The sequence below is a fragment of the Danaus plexippus genome, chromosome 24 (assembly GCF_018135715.1).
Source record: "Danaus plexippus chromosome 24, MEX_DaPlex, whole genome shotgun sequence".
In the NCBI taxonomy this organism is placed as follows: domain Eukaryota; kingdom Metazoa; phylum Arthropoda; class Insecta; order Lepidoptera; family Nymphalidae; genus Danaus; species Danaus plexippus.
In genome coordinates, this window is record NC_083552.1 from 3,896,319 (window position 1) to 3,910,043 (window position 13,725).

Consider the following 13,725-nt stretch of genomic DNA (forward strand, 5'->3'; position numbering starts at 1 on the left):
ATGGTATGCAAGAATATTTATTGTCAGTATTGTAATACTTTGTATAATAAAATTTATGTATATGTCGCGCCGACAGCCTTCTCGTATCGAAAATATTCCTTTTCGTATATTCGTTCACTATAATTGTTTTCAAATTACCCACTTCACCGATGTAAATAATTTTATTAATACATCAGGTGATTAGTTTTTTTCAATTACCCACAATTGAAATACAGAATTTACCATATAAAAGTCCAAGTCGCTCTTAGGAGCCACAGTGGTAGAATCTTTGCTATACAATTCTTGATATTCATTGTAAGAATTTGTTAGCAATAAACAAGTATCATTTTGAGTAAAAACTATCTTTGCTTCAAAATGGAAACCTGTCCATCGTCATCGGTACTTGACGCCCAGACTCGAAAACCTTTTAAAGGACTCGGGTCTTGGACAAGGTTACACGAGGATCCTCGCTTTCACATATATATAGTATACATTATATTAAATCAAAGCTTATCTGCAAATTCAAAATAACCGTTTACTTAATATAACATTTTTATTTATAAGCAAGTAGCTCAAGATATACTTACACCAGAAATATTTAGGATCACATCACGAAAATCTCTTAAAAATTCCAAAAATGTATTTATTCCATTTATATGAAAACATAGCTTCATATTAATTATAACATACAACTGTTAAAAAAATATAGATATATTGATATTTTAGACCACAAGAATTGTAAAATTTTACTAAGTACGACACACTTTGTATGTATCAGATATTTTTATATTATGTGTAGTAAAGTATATCTTGAGATTTTTTTTTGTTGAATGTATTCCTCACTATTAATATTATAACGTAACCCATTGTACCCAAAATAAAGATCCACAAAATATTTACAACAGCTTCTACTAATTTTCTGACTGCAAAAACATGTACATAGACTTTGCTCTACAGAATTGACAGGCTCATTTATAGTGACAAAAAAATGTTTTATCGGAAACTTTACTTGTTTTTTAAGTATAAAAAATTAATTATGAACTTTTAAAATGATATGAATGCAAATTAAAAGAAAAGGAAGGTTCAAAATACTCTCTCCTTCCAGTTTTATCCAATAAAATGTCGTAATCAATTGTTAAATTAATACATACATTTCAGTTTTGTAAACTGTTGTTTTGTTTAAGTACATTATCAATTTTTTTGTAACACAAATTCAAAATTGTTGTTTTTTTCTTGACGAGTCATAATTTTTACAAAAAAAAAAACAGACAAAGCAGTGAACTAAAAAGCAAAAAATAAATTTACTTAATCCAAAGTAATACCTTTTTTGATTTAGTTAAATAGAAAATAATATAGAATAATTATTTTATAATTTTGAAGTCCAGAAACTCCAGAAGAAAGGGCTAGTCGATTGGCCGTGCAAAGACAAGTGTCAAGTCGTTTAAGAGATACTTGTTGGGGGTTGAACAATTCCATTTCCGAGTAGCGATTACTGTTCTTGCAGATGTACCATGTGTATTTAATAAATTGCTTTATCCACAACAGCCTATTAATTTACAGAAGGTAACATTCGGCTCTATGTTACCATTAGAGTTAATCGCAGTTCATAGAATAACAACGTGTTCTCGATGCTCTAATACTTTACAAAAACGAAAAATTCCAATCCCAAGCCTTTTGGAATAACATAGTTGTTGCTAATGTGCCACAAGTTTTAGCCAATTTAAACGAAATTTAAAAAAGATTTCTTTGCAGAGTGATGCCATTTTTTAACATAATAAAATTACAGAATTAATTTAGCTAAGATTGGTGTAAAAGCCAAGTAGTCTTATTTGATAAAGGTGTCGTAGAGTTAACCGAACAGCTACAACTTCTCCCAAACCAGGCTAGATGTTAATCTAGTACAAGTATTAACTTGTTATAGAAAGTGTAGAAAACCTTCAACGTTCAAAAGAATTCGTGGTTGATATTGATAAGTTAAAAATTGCATTAAGTTGGTTAATGTCTAACAATGTTCTTTATAGGGATGTTCATCCTTAATTTAGCAATGCGATTGATATGTCTGAATCAATACAGGTAACCGGTGAAGTACCCAATCATGGAGAAGAAACAGAGGCAATAACGAGAACAATTAGACCTATTGAGTATTTTAAGGACTTAAATAGCAATAAAAGTATTTTGCTTGGTTCATAGCATCAAAGTGATGCAAGATTCAGTTTCGAATATCAGGACAGAGAAAGTACTGCTCTCTTAACAGATTTTTGGGTGGTTTTTCATCTAATTGATCCAAAGTTATTGTGCCCAAGTGATAGTGACTAAGTGACAAATATTATTGTGACTACATAGCAGCTCGACCGACACCTAACATCGACGATTAAAACTCAGATTATTTAGCAGCTACAGAACTTTTGCCATGTATAACATGTAACAGACAACAGGTAAACATTCGCGGTAACGAGCAACCTATTTATAACGGTCATTTAGTAATTGCCGACAGCGAAAATTCTTTCCCCAATTTAAAGAATGCTCTTAATAGATTTTTAATGAACACTCGTATGGTTTGATAATCGCTAACCTCACAACAGTAGCCGATCATTGCAAACGTCATTTAGAATCCGTTACGTATTTTTTATTTGATTATCATGCGCGTGGCCCAAAGGGTTTTAAGGCACCATTCCACGGAACAGCTTGTTGTATGAGTTTACAAATATTGATAGATTGTATAACGTTTTGCGTAGAAATTTGATTGTCAAATATTCATCTAATCAATACACATTAATTGTTTATTCATTGACGCCACTTATTTGTACATCAGTATCATTTATTAACAATCAAACTAATACTACTCGTAATACAGATAATAGCATACTCATATCAAAGTCTATAATTATGAACATGCGTTACAACGAGCATGAAATTTAGAATCTACAATGATAATAGAGACCACTACTATGCTTCGTAGTATTGAGAAAACAGTACCCGCCTTAGAAAGTGTTGTTTATATCACAGATTCAGTGTTGAAATTGGCCGAAGTTAAGAGAAAAACCGCGCCACGCCCTATTTTGGAACGAGAGCGTCGACTCGAAGAGCTGACCTGGTGTTTTTTTTCCCAGATGGTAAAAATGGCCTTCACGAGAAGATATATACCTATTACCTCATACCCCAACCGTATAATTTCTAATGACAAACGATTCCATAGAAACGATTGCTTATTTGTTGTTGTCAGTTGTTGAGTATTATCGAGTAAACTCTAGGATTTCTGTGTCATGTAATCCGTCAAGCTCAGGGCTAACAAACTCCACGAGGGCTTGGTAGTACTATTCGCGTGACAATGAGAAATATAAGAGGTTCAGCATCGTATTGGAGAAAATGTTGTTCGGAGCTTATAGCGAAGGTAAGAACTTTACGGCCTCCTTTGTGGTTTTCAGCTTTCTCATGTTATGATTTACACTGACATAATATGATTAAAGCATTGCTTATTGCTGATTATCGAGAAATTATTGAAATTGACCAACTTGCATTTGAAATAAAGCTAACTTTAATTAAGAAATATCCAATAGTAGTTGTCAGGCAATTTCGGTATCTCAGTACGCATAATGCGCTGATGCATTACATTTAAGGGAAAGGCAATAACTGCTTTGGAGGTTAATTTGTGGATTATCGGCAACGAACAAAATTTCAAAATCGAGGTAGCCCACATCTCCATATGTTGGTATAGTATGAGGTCTTCCTGACTTTTCTACCTCCGAAGGCACTACAGTTATTGATAAAGTAATTTCTTGTTCCTTTAATCCTGATAATCCTACATAGAAAGCATTGCTAGAGAACTTACAAATTCATAAGCATACTAGCCCTTGCTATAAGAACCGCACTAATTAATCCTGTGAATTTGGTTTTCCTAGGGCACCAAGTGATAATACTGTTTGTTTAGGACCCAATGAGGTTCTAGCTAATAATGGGCGATTTTTTAAACTTACACGTACAGCCAAAAAATTATTACTTCGTTAAATATGTCAGTAAATGCGAACCACACGATAGTGGCTCTGTAATACCCGAAACAATTACCAGGGGTAAGAGGTAAGGGGCACAGTATGGCAGAAGTTATTCACTGTGGCTATGGCAATTTTGTCACAACGTCTGGTAAGCGCCCCTGAATATGCTTATAGGTTATGTCACCTTTCCTTAAGATGAGTTCACGGAAAACTGTGTTTGTTAAGAAAGGTTTCGGCTTTTACGATTTGAAAAAAATGAGTCATTGATTTATAACATTTTTGACCGCTACGTACAGACACCCGATGATCTTGAAAACCTGATCCTGGCTATTTTGATGTACGTTTTGAAACAGTTTCACACCCGGTGTGAAATGAAGAAGATGGTGACGAAGAGTTGACAAACAGATCAGTATTGTTTAATAATATTTGTATTGAACCAATGTATTCAATAAAACTTTGTACAGTTAAAAGCTTGATACGATATACGACAAAACAATTTATATTTTGATAAAGTGTGAATTTTGCTATAATAACCCTATAAGCAGTTGGCCGTGTCCTGGTCAAACTGATGATTTACCCTTGTTTTGAGGTTTTTGATCTTTAGATCTTACATCAAATTCTGGTGCCCTACAATATAACTCTTCGGTTACTTTCACTCTCTAGACCATTTGCCAATTACCTTACTTTTCTTTATGATATCTTTTTACTTTTAATATTCTAAAGTGTCTTCAATAGGTGTTCTATTGGCAATCTTTTAAAGATAAAAGATAAGAAAATCAGTTTTGTTAAGGTGGCAAACGAGCAAATGGTGTACTTGGTGGACAGTAGCTACCTTCGCCCATGGACATCCGCAACATCTCTGTTTCGGATGCGTTGCCAGCCTTGGTTTTTTTAGGAATAGGGAAGGGTGGGACTAAGGGAATGTCAGGAAAAGATGGGAAAAGGGAAAGGCCACCGGTTCCTCACTTATCGGACGAAACGCAGCCATTAAAGGCTACATCACGCCGATCACCTGTGAGAGAGTGGTACTTCCCAGGTCGAGACAGCCCATGTTCGATCTGTAGTTACATGACTTCAGCTAGGCTCTACCATCTACAAGTGTTCCGTTTTCTTATTTTGGTCCTGACGAACTGTCAACCACGCTTACATTTCCACATCTGGGCTACTATCTTAGTGCTAGTAACCCAAATTGTAAAGGCTCACTTCATTTGATGAAAATGTCATAATATATAACATATTGTTGTTTTTGTGCTTATTAGTTTTAGGTACGATCGAAATTGCTTTTTGTTACAATACTCGTACTATACTCCATCGCCTATGGGGTGATGTCGATTTTGTTGTACTCAGTAATTGCATTTTTCTGTGTTACGTAAAATGCAAACCAAAAGTTGCATCAATTATGTGAACTTGTTCTTATTTAATTATGTGTTTTTTGTCTGAAACTATTAGATGACTCATACATTCCGTTGGATACCTTTATAAACACTCAAACTTATGTCATATAGATCGTATTAATATTTTTTAATCAAATGTAACAGTTCTAAAGCATTCATCGCCCTACCATTTCCACACATAGGCGTCTTTCGAAAATTCGCACCGCCGCCTTTTTGAATTTTAATTTCAAAATAAAATGAGACTCCACTTCAGAAACAAAAGTATCCTATCAACCATAATTATGATCCTGATCATATCAGTACTTAAAATCGTAATGTTACTTTATAAGCACTCACAATATATTGGTACATATAAGCAACATAAAGATTGCTATTGATAAATAACAGTTGAGTTGAAAGTTATAAACACTTTATTGCAATCTATAAAAACGTAGTTAAACAATAATAAAATCATGTTTCTATGCATACTGTGATATATCACAGCTAAAAAATTTAAACAATTTTTAGATCCAACTAGTTATAATTGAATGGAATAAAAAATCAAGAAACTATTGTTATCGTCCCGGATCTCAAATTATAAATTCATTTATGCTAATAATTACGTTAAAGTCCAATGGGCTTATAAAATTGATTGGAATTCTTATCATAATGAACGACTATAGCAATAAATAAATGATGATATTTAACACTTATGTACTTATGTCAGAAATAAATGTTTAAAAATGAAAGTTACCTTATTATACAAAATCAAAGAAGCCTCTTGATACCTTTAGTTCATGACTCTATGGTCTTTTTGTTCCTTGAGAACTTCTTTTAAATCCCCATTTCAAGAAATGTTATTTATGTTTTTAGGTATTATTTGTATTATTTGTTTCTGTAGTACTATTGTTGTAAGTTGCAAACTATGTTGAGTATTAATTTTACGTAACTTAAGTTATATTTAGATGTTTTGGGAAACCCGATCTTCAATCATATGAAAAGTAGTTTTTCCTATAAAAGTATTGAAGTTTTTTTTTTTTAATTTAAAACATCGTGAGGAAACCTGGACTTATAATTTATAATTATAAGTCTAAGAACGCCAATTCGTCTTAGTGCGTGGTAATTAATGCTCTAACCTTCTCCATGTGAGAAGAGGCCTTTGCTCAGCAGTGTCCCGATAGGCTGATGATTATGATGATGATGATGATTGAATGTCAATTCTTTTCCTAACCCTCAGTGAATAAATTGAATGGTTTTAATGATTTGATTATGGCATTTTTGTAATGTTTATATCTCATATTAATTTTCATTTGAATCTAGTTTTATTACTTAAAATGCTGATCCCATAAAAAACATGAAAAATACGTTCTGCAAAAGTCCCAGAAAAATATTTTTTCGAGACCTGTGATTTCCTTTAATTGGAAGAAAAATATAAGTAATGCAACTTTTAAAATTATAAATAAAAAAAAACCTCTTCATTAGATACTTTCAGATGCTATAATGTCCGACATAAAACATGAACAATGTGTGTAAATCTCAGGATATCTTACAAAACGTATGTACATTGTTGGCAATGATATAATTAACTGACAATATACATTGTCAAAGACTACTTTTGAACTTATCGTTATTTGTCGTACGTTCATCAAAATGTTTGAATTATTTTACATTTCAATATCACTAAATTAAAAGACATATTCAAGGTACAAAAACTCAACTGACGGCCACATACTTCTCTTCTAGGTAGTCCAAAATCTGCTCATAGAGATGCACTTACCAGCTTTGAAAGCTGAGAGGTTATCAAGACATGTCTTTAGTAATATGGGTCTATGTATTTCTTTTGGGCATAAGATGAACTATAGCTACTAACTAGATATCTAGGGGAATTTTAGGGGAATATTATATATAAGGGAAGATTTCCACGGAGATAAAACGATGTTTGATGTATAAGACAGCAAACATTTTTCTTTTTGACACTGAAGTGAAGTTCTAACCTATAGGTCCTGAGCACTAAAGCATGTACGTCATCCTCTTTTGTATTAACCCAAAACAAGGGAACGTCTGCCATCAAGAGTTGAATTCAGCGCCACTGGAGAACCTTGACAAGAATCAAAAAGACTTCTCAAAATAAGACTTTCATTTGCAGTTTCTTGTCAGTATGGTAATATTGCTTTTTCATTAACCTGGGACCATTTCAACTACCTTTTATTTAATAACGCTAGTCAGGTTTGACATTAAATCTGTTTTAAGTTTGATATCCTGTCACAATAGTAATGAAACCAGGTAGGCAACAGTGCAGTGCAGTACAGTATAATCTTCTAAAGCCGAGCCGAATCCACGAATGGAATAAGTGAAATCGTCGTAACTTATCCAAAGCTCCTTTTTAAAACTTTACTTTTTGGGTTAGCAAAGAACAGTAGGAAAATTTAAATCGATAGATCTTTTTATTGGATTTAGGCGAAGAAAAGGGTAGAATAAAATGATTGACCGACTTACCAGATAAAACGCCATGAATCATAACACTAACAGTTGCCATGTATCTTCTGTAAACGAAGGTTATTCGACCGATAACGACAACACCTATCCAGTTGGCGATAAAATCAATGCAGCTAGAATGATGAATGAATTTTATGAAAATTGGGCACCTATAAAATTTTTACACTAATTTCAACACAATACTTTAAATTCACTTCATACCATGTTCTGTATGAATATGGTATTTGTTATTTTAATACTTCTTCTTCTTTTTAATACTTCTTCTGGCACAATGGTTATAAGTTAGCCATTCCTGCAACACTGCTATATGTAACCACAAGCACATTGATAACCTTAAATACATATATTTTTAATTTATTAACAATAGTATCTGTTTCTATAATGTTATACCAACTGTATAGTCCCTAATAAAGCCATACGCTAAAGAACTAAAATCGACGATTATCTTAATTAGCAGCCTGAAATGTAAACTCAATGACTCCAGACGACTAGACTGTCGAAGGAATCGAAAAAAAATATAAATGAAAACCGCTTTTACTTAGTAACCATATCTACGTCATGGTTTACCGCTGATGATAGAGACGAGGCTGGAAGCGAATGGATGCAATGTGGCCAGGATCGAAAGAGCACTCCACGGGAGGCGATCGTTCCACAGTGGAGGTCAATCAAGGCTTACTTGACTGAAACATAAAACTTCTCTAGATTAGTAAAAATATATTAAAAAAATTATTTGAAGCAGCGATTTATCACTTTCCAACTAACCGAGGGATGAATGTAAAGAGGATATTTGAGACTTCTCGTAAATTGCCTTGTAAAAGTCCCTTTATCTACTCGATCCCTCGACGCAATTAAGCAACGGAAGAGACAATCTCCCTTTTCTACTGTGCGGCTTCCTTCGCGACGATAACTTATGCACAGAAGTTGGCCATTGTCACCAAAAAGTACTCCGAGCATGGATAGTATAAATACGGTGATAAAACACAAACGAAAAATCTTTGGATTGTATTTAAGAAATAATATAATACTTACTTACTTGAATATAGTTCAAGAGTTTAAGGATTATATACAACTTTTATGTAGTTCGGTAACATAAGTCATAGAAATTAATTTTATCGTGAAAATTAAATAAGAAATTTGAAACTACACTGAGTAATGAAGACAATATAATAATAGATAAAACATCTACATTTTACTTATTGAACATAAACGTATATTAAATGTAAAAAAGATAAGGTATTAATTTTCAATGTCAGATATGACCAGCCTTTTGGTCCCAGCTTCCTACGCATAAAACAAATCATTCACACTAACGGGATAATTGAATAATCCTGATAACAATATTGAGCATATTTCCACTTAATATTATTGCAATATTTTACGCTGTAGATAAAAACTATGTTTCTTTAACTTTAAATTCATGACAACCTCTTTAATAAATTTGACGAACAAAAATAGCAGGCAAGGTGAAATAATACCTTATAAAACATAACAATGTAACTCACCAGCAAACGTCTGACAATGTTCGGATCGGTTACAAGGCCGAAAGATTCACACGATTGGAGCGACACCCGCCTCGCCATAACCGCGACACGCCATGACAGATACGAATCTTCGAAGCTACTATTGTGAGTATTAATTCTATTTTTTTATAACCCTTACCGAAACAGTTTGCATGTGGTGAGAAATAAAGATAAACTGGGGTATAAAAGATAAGTGGAGCATGGGCATGTTAAGATATCGAGATCGAGGCAGTTCAAAAAAGATAGGGAAAGAGTTCGTAGAAGATGATATGAGTAGAAGAGAAACTGTAAAAAAAATAAATAGAAGATATTGTGACAAACTAACTTAAAATGTTAACAGAGCTTTGAATGGAACATTGATGGATTGTATATGATTTTCGAATCTTTTATAATAAAAGATCATTTTCTTCTTACTCTACAAATTAGAAAACAAGTTCATTCCAAATTCACATCAAAATAACAAAGAATTTCGAAGGTTCAAAAGACATCTCAAATTGATGAGATCTAAGATTTCCGCGAGTTTTACTCATTTAAATGAAACTAGTATTTTTCGGATAAACTACGCGTGATTTATTTTTGTAAAAAACTACATAATTGATATTAATTGCATATAAACGTTTAAAATATTTCATTTAATCTATGTGTGCAATGACTAACTGAAATATGTCGAAGTAAAACAAACCAAACTCAAAAATTTTAAAACACCGTCTGAGTAAAAAATAATTATTACGCGCATATCGTAACATGTAGGCTGAGAATGACATAGTCTATGTAAACATGACTTGAAGTAAAAACTAAAAGTAAATTTGACCGTGTCTTTAAACAAGATAAGATGGTGCATATTTCCAATATTCTACTGTGCAGTTGATATATTTAATAACACAGATGAAATAATAAAAGTCCAATTATAAATTAATTTTTCTATCCATTCCCAACTTCAGTGAAAACACAAAACTAAAATATGAAAAAGTATTTTTGTCATCGCAAAATCTCGAATTTGTATACAGAATATTTAATGCAAGGTTAATTTTTATCTCTTATATAATTAAAAGACATTGTTTTAAAATGTTCTGCGTTAGAAAATAATATACTGTCTGTATTTAGTATCTGTTCAGTTGTTATATAACCAAAGTCGTCACTGACAGATGATCTGAATTCGCTGTGCAGTGTATCTAGCTATAATATTGCAGCACCAACATTAGATGGTTCCTGAAGAAAAGGATTATGCCAAATTAACGTTTTTTTAGCAATAATGCCAGAAAACGTAGCAATATTAAACTATAACGACTCAGGTAATCGAGACGTACAATCATACGAGTGAGATGTTACGGTAATATCTATGAGTCACGCGATCGTGATGAAATAACTTGAAATACGCAAACCATTCAATAATTACCATTAACAGAGTAACGGTCGAGTAAAAAGCAGAAAAAAATAACGAATAGACAAGTATAGGAAATAACTCTGGAAGTGAACGGGTTATCTGAAAATTATCAATCACTTCAACCATTTACAAAAATGTATACAGTTGGAAAACCACGAAAATGAGAAATTATTGATTGATATTACGTTTAAAAACCTGATAAATGAAACACTTCGGAAAAAAATATATTAATATTAAAATGTATTGAATATAAATGAATAGTAAATCTATTGGCGTAACGACTGACGTGATATCCTCAAAGTCACACACTCACCTCGTGCTTGTCTATATAATATTTTTATTCTATATGTATTTTTTCTTAACCTATCAGAGTTAATTCATTTTTATTTTGACAACCTTATGTCAAAAACAAAGCTTAAGACTAAGACAAAGATTATTGAAATCGTAAGAGATTTAGAAAAATATTGTATTTAATTCTTAAAAGCCAAACTAAGTGTATAGACGATCAAAAAGATCTGTAGACGATCTTTTGATACAAATGTACTCAATCGCCAATCACCACTATCTATTCTTTTGCCTCTTATATAGGGGCTGGCTTACTTACTCGTACATTTTAAGATAGTTCGTTAACGAAAATATATACAACCCTTAATAATTTTATAATAATTTATTAAGAATTACACGTTTTTGATATAATATTTTTTATTCACCTGTTGCTATTCTCTAATTCGTTCTGTGATAGTCGATATCATAATCTAATCAGTGACTTACATTATGTAACTATGTATATGTTATGTTTATTTATATAAAGAATATTGTGGCTCACCAATGAACCTTGGAAATGGCCTTAACGGAAGAGGTAACACCACAACAATGAGCCAATAAACATCATATATATAATTACTTATATATTATAAACATGTATTGTACCAGATACTGCCAACAAAAATATATATTTTGACATCCATGTATACAAACTGACATAAAAACCTCTAAATAATTAACATATCAATATAATTAACACACATAAGAATTTCACTTTCTAAGAACGCGAGCCAGTTTTATCGCAGACATTTAAATATAGGTTTTCAACGTGATAACTTGGATATTACCTAACACATCCACGTTATTGGTGATAACATATGAATCGCTCACAAGACTTTCTGTGTCAGATAAACGCTAAATGTAAAAGTGCTGGTTTGGTAAAAAGTAAGAACATTAGTTGGAGAGCTGCGAGCACACGAACAGCAGACATGTCATGATTACAAATAGTTTTATTGTAACACCGACAACAACCAAGTTTCACCTCCGGGAAACCGCTTTATCCTTTCTAAATACAATAATCCTGTATTTCACAGTAGTAAAATCCAATTTGAATTCGTTTGGACATTTCATAGTTTTTATTACGTAATTTTTTTTTTTTTTTTGTTATATTCAAATGATTCATTTCCTTTATAGTACATTATAAGTTACAACGGCATTCGTGCAACCTTGTATTGCAAATATTTCCTAGGTGTAAAAAAAATGCTTAATCGGAATGTTTTGCATAGTCATTTTAATGATAATTGCCTAATTAGGAGGAATGTTGCGTTCAGACAGTGGCTACGAGAGCATTTTGATTTGATTTGAGGAAAAATTTTATTGGCTATCACATAAACAATTTACTACATACACTGAGACTCTTAGCTTTAGACGTACTAAATAATATAAGTGAAATGAGGTAAAAAATTTGTTAACTACCAGCTTTACCAAACGCAGTCAGAGACATGAAATCATAAGAGGGGTTTCCTTCCTTGTTTTAAATTGGTATCTGACGCACTGGTATAAATTTACAAAGATTTTTTTATTTTGATTGTAGTTTTGAGAGATATTAAAAAAATATTCTTTCTGATTTTTGCAATACAATAATTATCGAAAAGACAAATCTATAGCTAACAAGTGAAAATAACTTAAGAGTAATAAATGGCGAAGTGCACGTTGTTTATGAAATATAACTTCTAATTGATAATCGGATGTAATCACCACAAACTGGAGCCTAAGCCCAACACGAACACACAACATTCCCACTTTATCTATGACGCTAATGATCATTTATTTGTAGTACTTAAGGGAACAAGAATCGAGAAGTGTCTTAGATGCAGAGATTATTTATTAGATAGAATAAAAAGACTAAAATTCACATTGGAGGATAATATCGGACATGCAAGAGCTAATGGTAAACTTTTTGCATGTTTCTAAAGGACTTGCAATAAAAATACGACCCAAACATTCATAAAGCCTAAGAATAGTAAACAGGTATTCAAACAAGGAGGTTCATTAGTGTGTGAACAGATTACCATCGCCGTGTAAATATAATTATCGCTGCGACTAGTCACAAGGATAACAAAATGGCTACCACGTATAAGAATAATTGTTTTATATCATACAATTACTTTCAGAAAAAGTATGTAGATTAGAATTCAGATATATTTTTGATATTATTTGTAGAAGGAGTACGAAAAATTGTTTCCAAATTGATGATGATGGTGTTAAAAACATTTTTGTTAAGGAAACTTCTGAATTTCGTCCTGAAGGACTAACTGGTGAGTCTGCGTATTATGTAACCAACTAGGTCTACCAGGCTTGCAAGAACATGGATATTTTATTATGTAGAACTTGAAATCTAAGCGAGTGAGTGGGTTAGTGAATGATCAAACGTAAATAGCTATTATGTTGGAGTGATGCGTCATTTCAGCGATACCGTGTCCTTGCGGATCTCCACAATACATCGCATTGTTATAATTGCAAAATACATTATGGCATACATTTTAAAAACTGTTACTGTATTATATCTTAAAAATTATAACGTTATACCATTGACTGACAAAATTGATGATTGCTTATCTGTATATATTTTTGTAATTTTGCTTGATAATTACATTTGTTGGTGATTTAAATTGTTGGAGAATAGATTCTTTTTATAAAATATATTTAAAATGTCATTA